This window comes from Ranitomeya variabilis, chromosome 2, assembly GCF_051348905.1.
Source record: "Ranitomeya variabilis isolate aRanVar5 chromosome 2, aRanVar5.hap1, whole genome shotgun sequence".
In the NCBI taxonomy this organism is placed as follows: domain Eukaryota; kingdom Metazoa; phylum Chordata; class Amphibia; order Anura; family Dendrobatidae; genus Ranitomeya; species Ranitomeya variabilis.
In genome coordinates this window covers 494,957,835-494,973,078 of record NC_135233.1, presented here as the reverse complement: position 1 = coordinate 494,973,078, position 15,244 = coordinate 494,957,835, and the positions used below count along the sequence as shown (strand labels likewise).

The following is a 15,244-nucleotide window of genomic DNA, read 5'->3' as shown; positions in this document are numbered from 1 at the left end:
GCTCTGCTCCGCACACCTCGTACACATGTGGCTCCACTCGGTACACCTCTTACACACACGACTCCGCTCCATACACCTTTCACACGCTGCTCCGATCCATACACCTCGTATACACACGGCTATGCTACATCCACACTGTAAACACCTCCTGACCTCACACATACGCTTACCAATACCTTCCTCCAGCGCCATGACAACCAGCAGAGTCCTGTACAGGAGGTCCTCCTGATCATGTGACCCCCTGACTCCTCCCATCCTGTGACTTCATCACAGGTCCTGTGCGCACAGAGGAGCCAATATGTGGTGTGCGGGTGCAGGGGCTCAGGGAGCTGACCGGGTGATATATACACCTCCCAACCAGTGCGGGACAACTAATGTCCCACCCGGGATCACGGGGCTGACTGTCAAAATCGGGACAGTCCCGCTGGATCCGGGATGGTTGGGAGGTATGAAATACATATTCTAGTTTATCCCTCATAGATCTGTTTTCTCATACAGAAGGCAGGAGCTCTCAGCAGAGGGAGCGCTCCTGTGCATGGGGGAATTGGGAGAAATGGCTCCGGATGAATTACGGGTATATATTGGGTATATAGTGCTATGACAAGCAGCGCTTCTTCTTGGGGTGGCATAGTGAGTGCTGCACCCAGCACTGCTTCTGCCGAGCACAGTAGGTGGGATAACTTTGTCATCGACTTCCGTGCTACTATCAGTGACCAAAAAGTTCCCTGAAGTAATCTTTGTCAACTCGTGCACTGCCTGTGCAGGAGGCAGCAGTATATAACAAGTGAAAAACTTACACTTTTTCTATCCCTAGCTAGGGTTAGGGCTAGGTATTGATTTTGGAGATAACAATAATCCTATTTCTTAGCTTAAGGATAGGGTCAGACTTAAAAGGAACCTGTCATCAGAAAAAATGCTATTAACCTGCAGATATGGGGTTAGTCTGCAGGTTAATAGAATTATTGCCACTTAGCCAAATGCTGTTGGGAGAAAATTAACTTTATTCCCCTGGCAGCGTTCGCCTTCCAGTAATGGGGGTGGCACTGGTGTGGGTATAGTCACTGCTCTGAGTATAACCGCGCCCCCCCCCGGCACGGACTGACAGCCGGCCCCAATGTAGAGCCAGTTTCAGTCAGGGCTGGGGGCGCAGTTACAGCGGCCGCTCTATATACTCAGAGCAGTGACTGATCCAGCACTGGAGCCGCCCCCGTGACTGGAAGGCGAACACTCCCGGGGGAATAAAGTTCACATTCTCACAACAGCTTTCGGCTAAATGCTGTCGCCTGGCTGGTTAGTAATGCTATTAACCTGAAGATTAACCCCATATTTGAAGGTTAATAGCATTTTTGCTGGTGACAGGTTCGCATTGATATTGCTATTTTGAGGAAGCCTCTTTAAAATATTTTTATGCAAAACTAAAGTGATATAGTTTATAAACAAATGAGTAAGGCCATAGAACACTTTCTGTACTTTCCAAAAATCCTCTATTCTGAACAACTCTTAGGCTACTTTCACACATCCGTCTTTTTGTTTCAGGCTAAATCCGGCTCTCTACCGGAACCGGAAAAAATAAAAACCGGAACCGGTTTTTCCCCCATTGACTTGTATTAGCGCCAGATCGCGCCGCATGGCCCAGCGTTCCTTCCGTTTTTTTCCGGATCCGGCTAAAATTTCGATTCCGGCGTCTGAAAAAAACGTCTACTGCAACGTTTTTTGTCTCCGGCGAAAAAGCAATGAAAGCCTATGGGAGCCGGAAGGTGCCGGATCCGGAAAAAGGCGGATCCAGCGGTCTGATCCAGTTTTTTAAACTGAGCATGCTCCAAATTTTTTTATATCCAATAATCTAGATAGGCTAGCCGGATCCGTCAAAAAACCGGATCCGTCGCATCAGTTTTTCAAAATCTGTGCCGGATCCAGTTTTTCCAACATTCGCCGGATTTTGCCTGACACTGAAAACCTGATGTGTGAAAGGCCTAAGGCTACCTTAGGCTATGGTCATCAGTATTTGGTCAGTATTTTACATCAGTATTTGTAAGCCAAAACCAGGAGTGGGTGATAAATACAGAAGTGGTCACATGTTTCTATTATACTTTTTCTCTGATTGTTCCACTCCTCCATTTGGCTTACAAATACGGAGGTAAAATACTGACCAAGTCTTGATAGTGTGACCATAGCCTTAGGGCTCATACTTGCGCGAAACTCAGATGCGTCTCGCACAGCAATACCCGGCACTGCACCTGGCATGCGGCTGCATGTATTCCTATGCGGCCGCACGCTTAGATCTGAGTGCCGGAAGCAGCGCCAGGTATTGCCCTGCGAGACTCATCCGAGTTTCGCACAAGTGAGCATAGCTCCCAACCGTCCCTCATTGGGCGGGACTGTCCCGGTTTTGAGCCTTTGCCTCTCACTCCCGCACGGGACGCTCTGATCCCGCAGACAGCTGGAGTGAGAAGCAGCCGACACGCCCCCTTGTGTTAAGCCATGCCCCGGGCCCTTACCCTTCCATATGGCTGCCTGCTTTCTGCGCACAGGACCTGTGATGAGGTCACAGGAGGGGAGGAGTCAGGGGTGACATGATCAGGACCTCCGTGGATTGCAGGACTCGGCTGTGCTGGTTGCTGGATGAGGTAAGTAATGCCTTGTGTGGGGTCAGGAGATGTACAGTGTGGATGTAGCAGAGCCGTGTGTGTGTGCGAGGTGTATGGAGCGGAGCCGTGTGTGTACGAGGTGTATGGAGCGGAGCCGTGTGTGTATTAGGTGTATGGAGCGGAGCCGTGTGTGTACGAGGTGTATGGAGCGGAGCAATGTGTGTGTACGAGGTGTATGGAGCGGAGCCGTATGTGTATGAGGTGTATGTAGCGGAGCCGTGTGTGTACGAGGTGTATGGAGCGGAGCCGTGTGTGTACGAGGTGTATGGAGCGGAGCCGTGTGTGTACGAGGTGTACGGAGCGGAGCCGTGTGTGTACGAGGTGTACGGAGCGGAGCCGTGTGTGTACGAGGTGTACGGAGCGGAGCCGTGTGTGTACGAGGTGTACGGAGCGGAGCCGTGTGTGTACGAGGTGTACGGAGCGGAGCCGTGTGTGTACGAGGTGTACGGATCGGAGCCGTGTGTGTACGAGGTGTACGGAGCGGAGCCCTGTGTGTACGAGGTGTACGGAGCGGAGCCCTGTGTGTACGAGGTGTACAGAGCGGAGCCCTGTGTGTACGAGGTGTACGGAGCGGAGCCCTGTGTGTACGAGGTGTACGGAGCGGAGCCCTGTGTGTACGAGGTGTACGGAGCGGAGCCGTGTGTGTACGAGGTGTACGGAGCGGAGCCGTGTGTGTACGAGGTGTACGGAGCGGAGCCGTGTGTGTACGAGGTGTACGGAGCGGAGCCGTGTGTGTACGAGGTGTACGGAGCGGAGCCGTGTGTGTACGAGGTGTACGGAGCGGAGCCGTGTGTGTACGAGGTGTACGGAGCGGAGCCGTGTGTGTACGAGGTGTACGGAGCGGAGCCGTGTGTGTACGAGGTGTATGGAGCGGAGCCGTGTGTGTACGAGGTGTATGGAGCGGAGCCGTGTGTGTACGAGGTGCACGGAGCGGAGCCGTGTGTGTACGAGGTGTATGGAGCGGAGCCATGTGTATGAGGTGTATGAAGCGGAGCTGAATGTGTACGAGGTGTACGGAGCAGAGCCGCGTGTGTACGAGGTGTATGGAGCGTAGCGCGTGTGTACGGAGCGGAGCCGTGTGTGCAAAGTGTATATGTGTGGCCATTATATGGTACGAAGTATCATGTGCGGCCATTATACAGTATGGAGCATCATGCGGGGCTATTATGCAGTATGGAGCATCATGTGCAGCCAATATACAGTATGGAGCATCATGTGCAGTCATTATACAGTATGGAGCATCATGTGCGGTCATTATACAGTATGGAACATCATGTGCGGTCATTATACAGTATGGAGCATCATGTGCGGTCATTATACAGTATGGAGTATCATGTGTGGCCATTATACAGTATGGAGCATCATGTGCGGTCATCATACAGTATGGAGTATCATGTGTGGCCATTATACAGTATGGAGCATCATGTGCGGCCAATATACAGTATGGAGCATCATGTGCAGTCATTATATAGTATGGAGCATCATGTGCGGTCATTATACAGTATGGAGCATCATGTGCGGTCATTATACAGTATGGAGTATCATGTGTGGCCATTATACAGTATGGAGCACTGTGTGGCCATTATACAGTATGGAGCATCATGTGCAGTCATACAGTATGGAGCATCATGTGCAGCCAATATACAGTATGGAGCATCATGTGCAGCCAATATACAGCATGGAGCATCATGTGCAGTTATTATACAGTATGAAGCATCATGTGCTGTCATTATACAGTATGGAGCATCATGTGTGGTCATTATACAGTATGGAGCATCATGTGTGGCCATTATACAGTATGGAGCATCATGTGTGGTCATTATACAGTATGGAGCATCATGTGCAGTCATACAGTATGGAGCATCATGTGCAGCCAATATACAGTATGGAACATTATGTGCGGTCATTATACAGTATGGGGCATCATGTGCTGTCATTATACAGTATGGGGCATCATGTGCGGTCATTATACAGTATGGAGCATCATGTGCGGTCATTATACAGTATGGAGCATCATGTGCGGTCATTATACAGTATGGAGCATCATGTGCGGTCATTATACATTATGGAGCATCATGTGCGGTCATTATACAGTATGGAGCATCATGTGCGGTCATTATACAGTATGGAGCATCATGTGCGGTCATTATACAGTATGGAGTATCATGTGTGGTCATTATACAGTATGGAGCACTGTGTGGCCATTATACAGTATGGAGCATCATGTGTGGTCATTATACAGTATGGAGCATCATGTGCAGTCATACAGTATGGAGCATCATGTGCGGTCATTATACAGTATGGAGCATCATGTGCGGTCATTATACAGTATGGAGCATCATGTGCGGTCATTATACAGTATGGAGCATCATGTCCGGTCATTATACAGTATGGAGTATCATGTGTGGCCATTATACAGTATGGAGCATCATGTGCGGTCATTATACAGTATGGAGCATCATGTGCGGTCATCATACAGTATGGAGTATCAGGTGTGGCCATTATACAGTATGGAGTATCATGTGTGGCCATATGTCACGGGGAGACTAGGTGAGCAAGAGCTAATAACCCGGGCCCCTGCAATTTCCCTCAGACTAGGGAAATCCTGACTGACCCTCTACCTAGAGTTTACACTGATGGCGTGCATGTCTAGGCCTCGACCCTCGCCCTGTCTCCTGTTTCAACCCTAGGCTGACACCAACCGCCCACCACCCAGTGAAGAGGTAATACACCAATACCCACAGTTAGCACAGACAAGGATAAAGGAAAATATACACCACGCCGCAGTCACTCAGGAATACACTATAAATGTGCAGGGCAAAATAAAAATACAAATATAGGAAGGAGTAAATAAGACTAAGGAAAATACACCACCAGCAACGAATCTCCAACAACTAGCTCTCCTCTCCGGACCGAGATAACAACGCACAAGACAGAAGCTATAATCGGCGACGCCCAATGATCCGGAGAACTATTTAAAGGCCATGGGCATGGCCCAGCTTCCAATCCGAGGATCAGGTAAATTAACCCTGGAACAGCTGGACAAAACTTAGCCGACGCCAATGAGCAAATAGTGGTCAAAAGCGGAATTACCGCTGTCTGTCGAACGACCTGGTCTGAACAGCGTCCGACATGACACCATTATACTGTATGGAGTATCATGTGTGGCCATTATACAGTATGGAGTATCATGTGCAGCCAATATACAGTATGGAGCATCATGTGCAGTCATTATACAGTATGGAGCATCATGTGCGGTCATTATACAGTATGGAGCATCATGTGAGGCCATTATACAGTATGGAGTATCATGTGTGGCCATTATACAGTATGGAGCATCATGTGCGGTCATTATACAGTATGGAGCATCATGTGTGGCCATTATACAGTATGGAGCACTGTGTGGCAATATTTTTTTGTTTAGAATTATTGTATATGAAACAGTGTGATCAGCAGTGCTAAATGGGTGTGGTTGGGACGTGGATATGGGTGTGACTAATTATGAATGGGTGTGGTCAGAGGTGTGGCCTAAAATTTGCCGCGTTGCGCGCCCCAAACTTTGTCCCTCTTTCCCATCTTCAAAAGTTGGGAGGTATGAGTGAGTATGGGCCCTTAAAGTGCTCATATCAAGGTTTATATCCTCTTAATATATTGCAATCATCACGTTAATTAGCACTGTGTGCTTACAATTGCTCATTTTGCCTTTAAACCCAGTTCATTCTTCTCTTTTCTCTGCTCAATGTAGATACAGGAAGTCCCTTGTCCCTGCAGAAATCATACCCCTCTTCAGCTCCTGACCCAGCTGCTGCCTCCTCCTCCTGCCAGGTACTTTTGCTGTCACTGATGAGTCATGCATGCAGGGAAAAACGACCTCCTGTTTCTACTTAGAAGGATTCAGCCAGTCAGTTATTAATCACGTTATCATAGACCTAATGGAAAAGAGAAGAATTAGCTGGGTAGAAATGTAAAATGAACATTTGTAAGTACACAGTGCTATTTTTTATGATGATTGCAATATATTCAGATGATATAAATTTTGATGGAAGGAGGAGGAGTGCTTCTTTAATCGACACCACATTTGTAATACACAAACAGTCATCGTATACGCAGACTTCGCCATAGATTTTAGTGGTGAAACATACACCACAAGGACGACACACGTGTATCTAAGGCTACTTTCACACTAGCGTTAACTGCAATACGTCGCAAATGCGTCGTTTTGCCGAAAATACGCATCCAGCAAAAGTTCTTGCTGGATACGTTTTTTCGTCATAGACTAACATTAGCGACGCATTTGCGACGCATTGCCAAACGTTGCGTCCGTTTTGCGACGCTTGGGCGTGTGGTAGCGGACCGTCGGGAGAAAAAAACGTTACATGTAACGTTTTTTGCTCCCGACGGTCCGCTTTTTTTGACCGCGCATGCGCGGCCGGAACTCCGCCCCTACCTCCCCGCACTTCCCCGCACCTCACAATGGGGCAGCGGATGCGTGGGAAAAATGCATCCGCTGCCCCCGTTGTGCGGCGGAGACCACGCTAGCGTCGGGAACGGCGGCCCGACGCACAGCGACGGGTTGTTCCCGACGCTAGTGTGAAAGTAGCCTAATACATCCTGTACATGGCGATCTATGGCGCACTGTGAATGCAGCTTTTTTTTACAGCCTCACTTCCTTGATCATGCAAAAAGCGCATTTCTGTCATCTGCTCATTTCCTAACCTCTCATGTGTGAGTGTGAATGACATTCTTCCCAGCTGCCAGGACTCCTGTGTGTATGAGGAAACAATGATCACTCCTCCCTCTGGTAGGAAGGGACTGGGCTGGGCTGGATGGGGCTGACTTTCCATTCTGTTTAGGGCTGCAGGGGAGAGAGGCTGGAGATTTGCAGAGCTCCAGGCTGCAGCTTGTCCAGAGCCAAGCAAACACAGGTAAATGGCATTCATCCTTTCTCATTCTTTATTTCTCAGTGGATCATTAGACAAGGCCCTGGGTCCATACCCTGCATGCAACGTAACTTTATATAGTGTCTATATGATGTACGCTGCATGCAGGGATGACTGGAGTCACTGACGTGGTGGTGTCACCCTTGCAATGCAATGTACACCATTCATTCCGGGCCTCTGCTGGAAGCCTATGTGATGGGTCTAGCTGCAGTCATATGCTGTTCTCATTCATTATGTGCTGACATTTATCACCTGCCATCTTATACTCTAGATCACTTACTATTTATTTTTAGATCACCATTGATTCCATGGTTCTGTACATGTGAATATGGTTATATATAATACCGTATATAAAATCCAGTATACGATCAACTCCCAAGGGGAGATGACTTTGCCTCTTTGAACTTGCAATCTCACCCTAATATATACATGTCTTCACCGACTCGATAATATACTTACAAATCCAAGAAGGTCTGTCCTTGTGCTAATATGCTTACATTTGCATGGTGCTTGGTTTTTCTATAAGTTATTTGTGTTTTCTGACCTTTTTGCTTTTTCTTTGCCCTTTTTATACGTATGCGGTTTACATAGAATTGTAGAAAAGCTAAATCTCCCCAGTGCAGCATTACATCTAGTAGTGATTGATTCTAGGCCTGCAGACATTGCTACATTGTGTTTATTATTAGCATTGTCTGTTGATACACTTAATGGCAACATTCTATCAGTGCAGGAAGATCCGATATACAATATCTTTTTGGAAAATGACATGGAAAATGCAATTAGGGGCTTAATTGTCAATTGCAGGTATAAAAAGAGAAGAAGCCATAATTGATTGGTCGTGTTCCTTCCAGAGCAGCGCTCAGCAGCATGTTCTGCAGAGCTGTGACCTTTTACCTAGTTTTTGAGAAGCAGCAGTCATGTGGTTCAATGGCAGTTTTGGGGGTTGGGAATGATGACGTCTCCAGAGGGGGGCGGGGATGGCTGGAGGAATAGGGTATGCTGGTGCCCTTGGCTAGAAAGGGAAATTGTAAATGGTAGAACAAGGTTGTGTGCGTGCTGCAATAATCTGCAGATCGGGGGCAAACGTATTATGGGTCGGAATATTCTGTAGGTATAGCCTTCCCGTGCAATGTGGCCATATAGTCGTAGTGCTCCGCCGCAGAGCTTTTTATGAGGAAGTGCAGACCGTAAGAGGGTATCAAGGTTGTTTAGATAAGGATCAGATTGGCCCAAACAAAAAAAAAAAAAACATATAAAACATATTTAGCAATTTCTTTCCTTCAATATTGATGGCGGAAATAAAGCAAAAAACCATAGCAAAAAAAATCTTTTGCATTTAGTGAGCTCATTGCCTATAGGCTGATGCGATATACCTGAAAGTAGAGAAAATAAGCATAACGTACCAAAATGACATCACAAAGTCTGATTAAAATTGGCCTGCCCTTAGTCGTGGTCCGTTCGTTCTAGATATATACCTATCTAACGATCCTCCTATGAAAATATAAGATCCATCTAGTTGTTTCTTAGCAACACCTACAGCAAAACTACTGAAATAGCAATTTCCCAATCCAGTTGATTTATGATATGAAAGAACTGTCAGGTACAGAAATCCCCTCTTCTGAACTTTGACAGTGGGGTTTCGTGCATAGCCCAGTGCTGGTACAAGACCTCCCAATCCATGCTTGTGCTTTTATGGTTTAGATGGGAATTTGGGCACCAAGCCAGCATACTGAGCATGGCCCAAGGTGGAAGACTTGTTTATTTCTGATTACCTAGTTACTTGATCCTTGTAATTTCTGTAATTCTTTTTTTCCAATCTACACACCTCAAATTCCATTTTCAATATGACGTCATTAATAAACGTTGCATAACGATCTGTGTCACTGTTAAATATTAGCACTGTGAAGACTCCACTGAAAGAGGAGGCAAAAGTGATAGACTGTTGTGATCCTTGAGCAGCGGATACTTCAGTAGTTATCCCGCCTACTGCACTAAAAATGTGCGCCCTCCCATAGACCACGCTGATGAAGACTAGTGCAGGCTGAAGTTGCCACAGTACTGACCCGTTGACTGACCTACCTCGTCAGACAGCGATCTCTCGTTCCCCCATACACAGGAGTGCTCACGCCATTGCATACAATCTCCATAATCCTTTTGTTCCCCAAGATCATCTGTCTAGACAGTTGGGTGGTCTCCATACACGTAAGGCTAGTTTCACATTTGCGTTTAAAAACGCAGCGTTTAAAACGCAAATGCAGATGGTGAAAAAAACGCATGTAAACGCGTGCAAACGCTGCGGTTTTTTAGACGCATGCGTTTTCGCATGCGGTAAAAAAACGCAGCGTTTTGCCGCGTTTACATGCGTTTTTTCCCTGCGTTTGCGTTTTTGAAACGCATGCTGAGAAGTGTGTGACAGCTGCCAATCATCAAAATTAACAAGAAAACCCACTATAAATAGAAATAGCTAGGGTTGGGGTTAGGGGTAGGATCCCTAGGGGTAGGGTTAGAGTTAGGGTTAGTATCCCTGGGGCTAGGGGTAGGGTTAGGGTTAAGGGTAGGGTTAGGGTTAGTATCCCTAGGGTTAGGGTTAGGGGTAGGGTTAGTATCCCTAGGGTTAGGGGTAGGGTTAGGGTTAGGGTTTGGATCCCTTTATCACCTTGATGGTGGGGGGTGGCTTATCAGTGTGTATTCTTGTTTTTTTCTATGAAAACGCATGCGTTTAAAACGCAACCAAACGCATGTGCTTAAAAACGCATGCGTTTACATAGACAGCAATACGTCTCTAGAAATTACTACATGTTGCATTTCTGCAACAAAACGCAAGCATAGTAACGACGCATGTGTCGTCAAACGCGGCAAAATGCATACAAAAAAAGCATGTGTTTTTAATGTTAAATATAGGAAAAAAAACGCATGCTTTTTTTGCGCTAAAACGCAGCTCCAAAAAATGCAAATGTGAAACCAGCCTTAGATGGTCAGTCAACATTTATCTCTTGCATATGGAGTCCTTAATGCCATATTATCTAGTTTCAGCACTTGGTGCAAAAAATCTGCTGCATTTAGCTGTTCAAGCAAAGTAGATGTGATTTCATGACAATTCATGTCCACCATGATATTAAGGCCTCTTTCACACTTCTGTCGGCCCGACGTACCGACGGACGTTGTGCACAACGTGGGCAGCGGATGCAGTTTTCAGACGCATCCGCTGCCCATTATGAGTTCCGGGGAGGAGGGAGCAGAGTTCCGGCCGCGCATGCGCGGTCGGAAATGGCGGATTCGACGGACGAAAAAAAGTTCCCTTGAACGTTTTTTTCGTCACGACGGGCCACAAAATCACAACGCATCCGTTGCACGATGGATGCGACGTGTGCCCATTCGTCGCAATCCGTCATCAATAAAAGTGTATGGCAAAAAAACGGATCCTGTGGGCACATTTGCAAGATCCGTTTTTTTTGCCATAACGTCGTATTCCGACGGAGGCAAAAAAAGGAAGTGTGAAAGAGGCCTGATTAAAGGGAATCTGTCACCTAATCATCAGACCGAACCAGGACCGCCCCTGGATGAGTATAACTTGTTTTTCTTATCTTTCAGATTGCATTGGGAGCTTATCTACAGCATTAGGGTACTGTCACACAGTACCATTTTAATCGCTACGACGGCACGATCCGTGACGTCGCAGCGATCGTATGATTATCGCTCCAGCGTCGTAGACTGCGGTCACACATTGCAATCACGGCGCTGGAGCGATGCCGAAGTCCCCGGGTAAACATCGGGTAACTAAGCGCAGGGCCGCGCTTAGTAACCCGATGTTTACCCTGGTTACCAGCGTAAACGTAAAAAAAAACAAACAGTACATACTTACATTCTGGTGTCTGTCCCCCGGCGTTCTGCTTCTCTCCACTGTGTAAGCGCCATAGCCGGAAAGCAGAGCCGGAAAGCAGAGCGGTGACGTCAGACGTCACCGCTGTGCTCGCTTTCCGGCTGGCCGGCGCTCACAGTGCAGAGAAGCTGAGACGCCGGAGGACAGACACCGGAATGTGAGTATGTACTGTTTGTTTTTTTTTACGTTTACGCTGGTAACCAGGGTAAACATCGGGTTACTAAGCGCGGCCCTGCGCTTAGTTACCCGATGTTTACCCTGGTTACAAGCGAACACATCGCTGGATCGCTGTCACACACAACGATCCAGCGATGTCAGCGGGTGATCAAGCGACGAAAGAAAGTTCTAAACGATCTGCTACGGGTACTGTCACACAGTACCATTTTGATCGCTACGACGGTACGATTCGTGACGTTCTAGCGATATCGTTACGATATCGCAGTGTCTGACACGCAGCAGCGATCAGGGATCCTGCTGAGAATCGTACGTCGTAGCAGATCGTTTAGAACTTTCTTTCGTCACTTGATCACCCGCTGACATCGCTGGATCGATAATCATACGATCGCTGCGACGTCACGGATCGTGCCGTCGTAGCGATTAAAATGGTACTGTGTGACAGTACCCTACGACGTACGATTCTCAGCAGGATCCCTGATCGCTGCTGCGTGTCAGACACTGCGATATCGTAACGATATCGCTAGAACGTCACGAATCGTACCGTCGTAGCGATCAAAATGGTACTGTGTGACAGTACCCTTACAGAATGCTGTAGATAAGCCCCTGATGGCGGTGGCCGCAGTTTATAGGGCCAAAATTAGGTGACAGATTCTCTTTTAAAGATGCTGCTAAATTGTTCACTTTTTGTCTTTCAGTTTGGTGTGGTTTTCTATTTTCCCTGTAGGCTTCTATGAGGAGCCTGGAAAAATACATTTACAAATTGCAACGCTTAGTGCAGAATCATAGTGTTCCTGCACTAAAAATACGTTAAAAAACCCACATCATTGGATCTCCATCAACAATACATCAATAAATGCATTAAAATTATGCGTGAAAAATGCAATAGTCAGATTGCCATTCCATAGTTTGGTCTAGTCACCTGCAGAAAAAAAACGTCACCGCTGTGCTCTGCTTTTACTTTACGGCCGGCCAGAGCTCACAGTCAGTGCGGGAAGCAGACGGCCAGGGACCTGACGGACATCAGAAGGTGAGTATGTACTGTTTTTTTTTTTTACATTTACAATGGTAACCAGGGTAAACATCGGGTTACTAAGCGCGGCCCTGTGCTTAGTAACCCGATGTTTACCCTGGTTACCCGGGGACTTCGGCATCGTTGGTCGCTGCAGAGCTGTCTGTGTGACAGCTCCCCAGCGACCACACAGCGACGCTGCAGCGATCGGCATCGTTGTCGATATCGCAGCAGCGTCGCTAAATGTGACGGTACCTTAACTCATCCTGGTGTGATGTGATGGTTAAGAATTTGGATTGATAGACTTTACTCTCCATACATGCATGGCTGTACTGGTTGGGATCTTTTTCCTTATTATAGTCTTACTTGATTATCTGATTTACTTTGATTTATTGCACTATTACAAGTAACACCGTGCGTTGTGATTATATGCAATGCTAAAGCACTGGCACTTTGGCATTTTCGCACTAGTACAGTAGTTTTCCATGGTTCGTTTCCCATGTTCCCCATACTCTTGCCCTTCGTTGAGTTAGGCTATGTGCCCACGTTGTGGATTTGTGTGCGGATTTTTCCGCACCATTTTTGCAAAATCCGCAGGTAAAACGCACGTCGTTTTACCTCCCGGATTTACAGCGGATTCCACCTGCGGTTTTACACCTGCGGATTCCTATTGAGGAGCAGGTGTAAACCGCTGCGGAATCCGCACAAAGAATTGACATGCTGCAGAAAATACAATGCTACGTTTCCACGTGGTATTTTCCGCACCATGGGCACAACCATAGCTTTACAAGGTACTGTAAACCACATGGAAAACAGCTTTAAATCCGCAGCGGCCAATCCGCTGCGGATCCGCAGCCAAATCCGCAACGTGTGCACATAGCCTTCTTGTAAGCAGCAGCCTTCCTGGGAAATCAATAAACCCAATCATAGCCATGTAGTCATGCCGTAGTAGTAGCGTCAGTTATCATTAATACGATGTGGCACTTTATTGGGTCCACTAGTATACGGTTTCCTTATCTGCTCTTACAGAGCAATGTGCCCTTTTCTCCACTACATTTCCTAATACATGAATGGCGTTTGCTTCTGTGGAGTTGTAAAACAGAACCTTCTAGGTGTGACCCGGGTCTTCAGTAAACTTCTGGCCTTGGATGTTATCATCAAAGGAGCAGCTACAATGATCGCCCTAAGGGGTAATACAAACACTGGGATTGTACAATACGTGGTGCTATAATTGTACTAACAACATTCATTATTTGTTATAAACATTCTTTTTCCAGAATGGGATCCAATTCCTGTTTTGGCACTAAATACATAGGTGACAATCGCAAACACAGCCAAAACTACTCTTTTTAAGTTATTCTTACTTTCTTTCAATAGGCTCCACTTCTATTTTTGTCTGTACTGCATAGAAAAAATGAACCAAATCGACACATGCAACATCAATCCATAGGCTATGTGCACGTGATGCGGATTTGCTACGGATCCGCAGCGTATTTTTCCGCGCAGAAACGCTGCAGATCCGCACTGTGATGTACAGTACAATGTAAATCAATGGAGTTAAAAAATAGCTGTGCAGATAGTGCGGAATTGCTGCGGATTTCAAAGAAGTGCATGTCATTTCTTTTGTGCGGATCTACAGCGTTTCTTCACCCCTCCATGTTAAAAATCTGCAATAGCAAAAAACGCAGAAAATCCGCATCAATTCCGCATAAAAACCGCGGCTGTGGATTCTGTCAGGAGATGCGGATTTTGTGCAGAAAATTCTGCACCTCTTTTCTTACGTGTGCACATAGCCATAATATAGCTGATATAACATGCCATTGGTTTTTCTGTTTTTAAGATTTCATACAATTGTTCTTGGGTACATAATACAGCAGTGTGCACGGGCCCATAAGCTGGCCCTACACTCTCAATAGGTATCACCAGACAGCTATGTGGAGCTCCACCATACACATGCACGCTTGGCTCTGCCATGTACATATATTCTGAGTAGGGAGAGGAGGATAAGACTTTATTTTCCTTGAGAACAAATGAATGGGCATGTTGGAATTTAAATGGTCTAATCAATCTTTTCCTAATGTCAGCCATCACTGGAAAATCGTGGCACCTCTATATATGTGAGATGATTCCTTGCCTTCTGCCAACATCAATCTATGCGTGCTCGCTCTTAGGCTATGTTCACATGATCCTTTTTTTGATCCTTTTTTTTTCAGGTCCTTTTTCCATGCAGGGTACAGTCCAATGTTACTCTATGGAAAACAATAACCGCTGTGCCCACTATCCTTTTTTTTTCTCAGGCAAATCCGCGAGGATTTGCCTGCAGAAAAAAAGAAGTACCATGTCACTTCTTTCTGCGGATTCAGCTCCTGTTTTCAACAGGCACCAATAGGAAAGTGCTGTTGAAAACCCGCAGAGGAATCTGCAGAAGAAACTGCAGGAAAATCAGCAGTGCAGTTTTGCACTGCGGGTTTTCCAAATCAGGACCTGAAAAAAAAAGGATCAAAAAAAGGATCGTGTGAACATGGCCTTACTTATAAAGCCTCATTCAGACGTCCATACATAGACATTGATGTGCATGGTGGCCGCTGAG

The 15,244-nt window shown here is 46.6% G+C and overlaps 1 protein-coding gene across 2 annotated transcripts in view; it reads left to right on the top strand.

Moving 5' to 3' along the window:
* Nucleotides 1–7,438: 7,438 nt before the first annotated feature.
* The window catches only part of CPT1A (carnitine palmitoyltransferase 1A), a 102,269-nt gene continuing 94,463 nt past the window's right edge, over nt 7,439–15,244 (top strand). Inside the window, exon 1 of one of the 2 annotated variants that reach the window (XM_077288009.1) lies at nt 7,439–7,573. The gene's annotated coding sequence lies outside the window, so the exon portion shown is untranslated. The remainder of the gene's footprint in view (nt 7,574–15,244) is intronic. The other variant, XM_077288008.1, reaches the window with a different exon arrangement.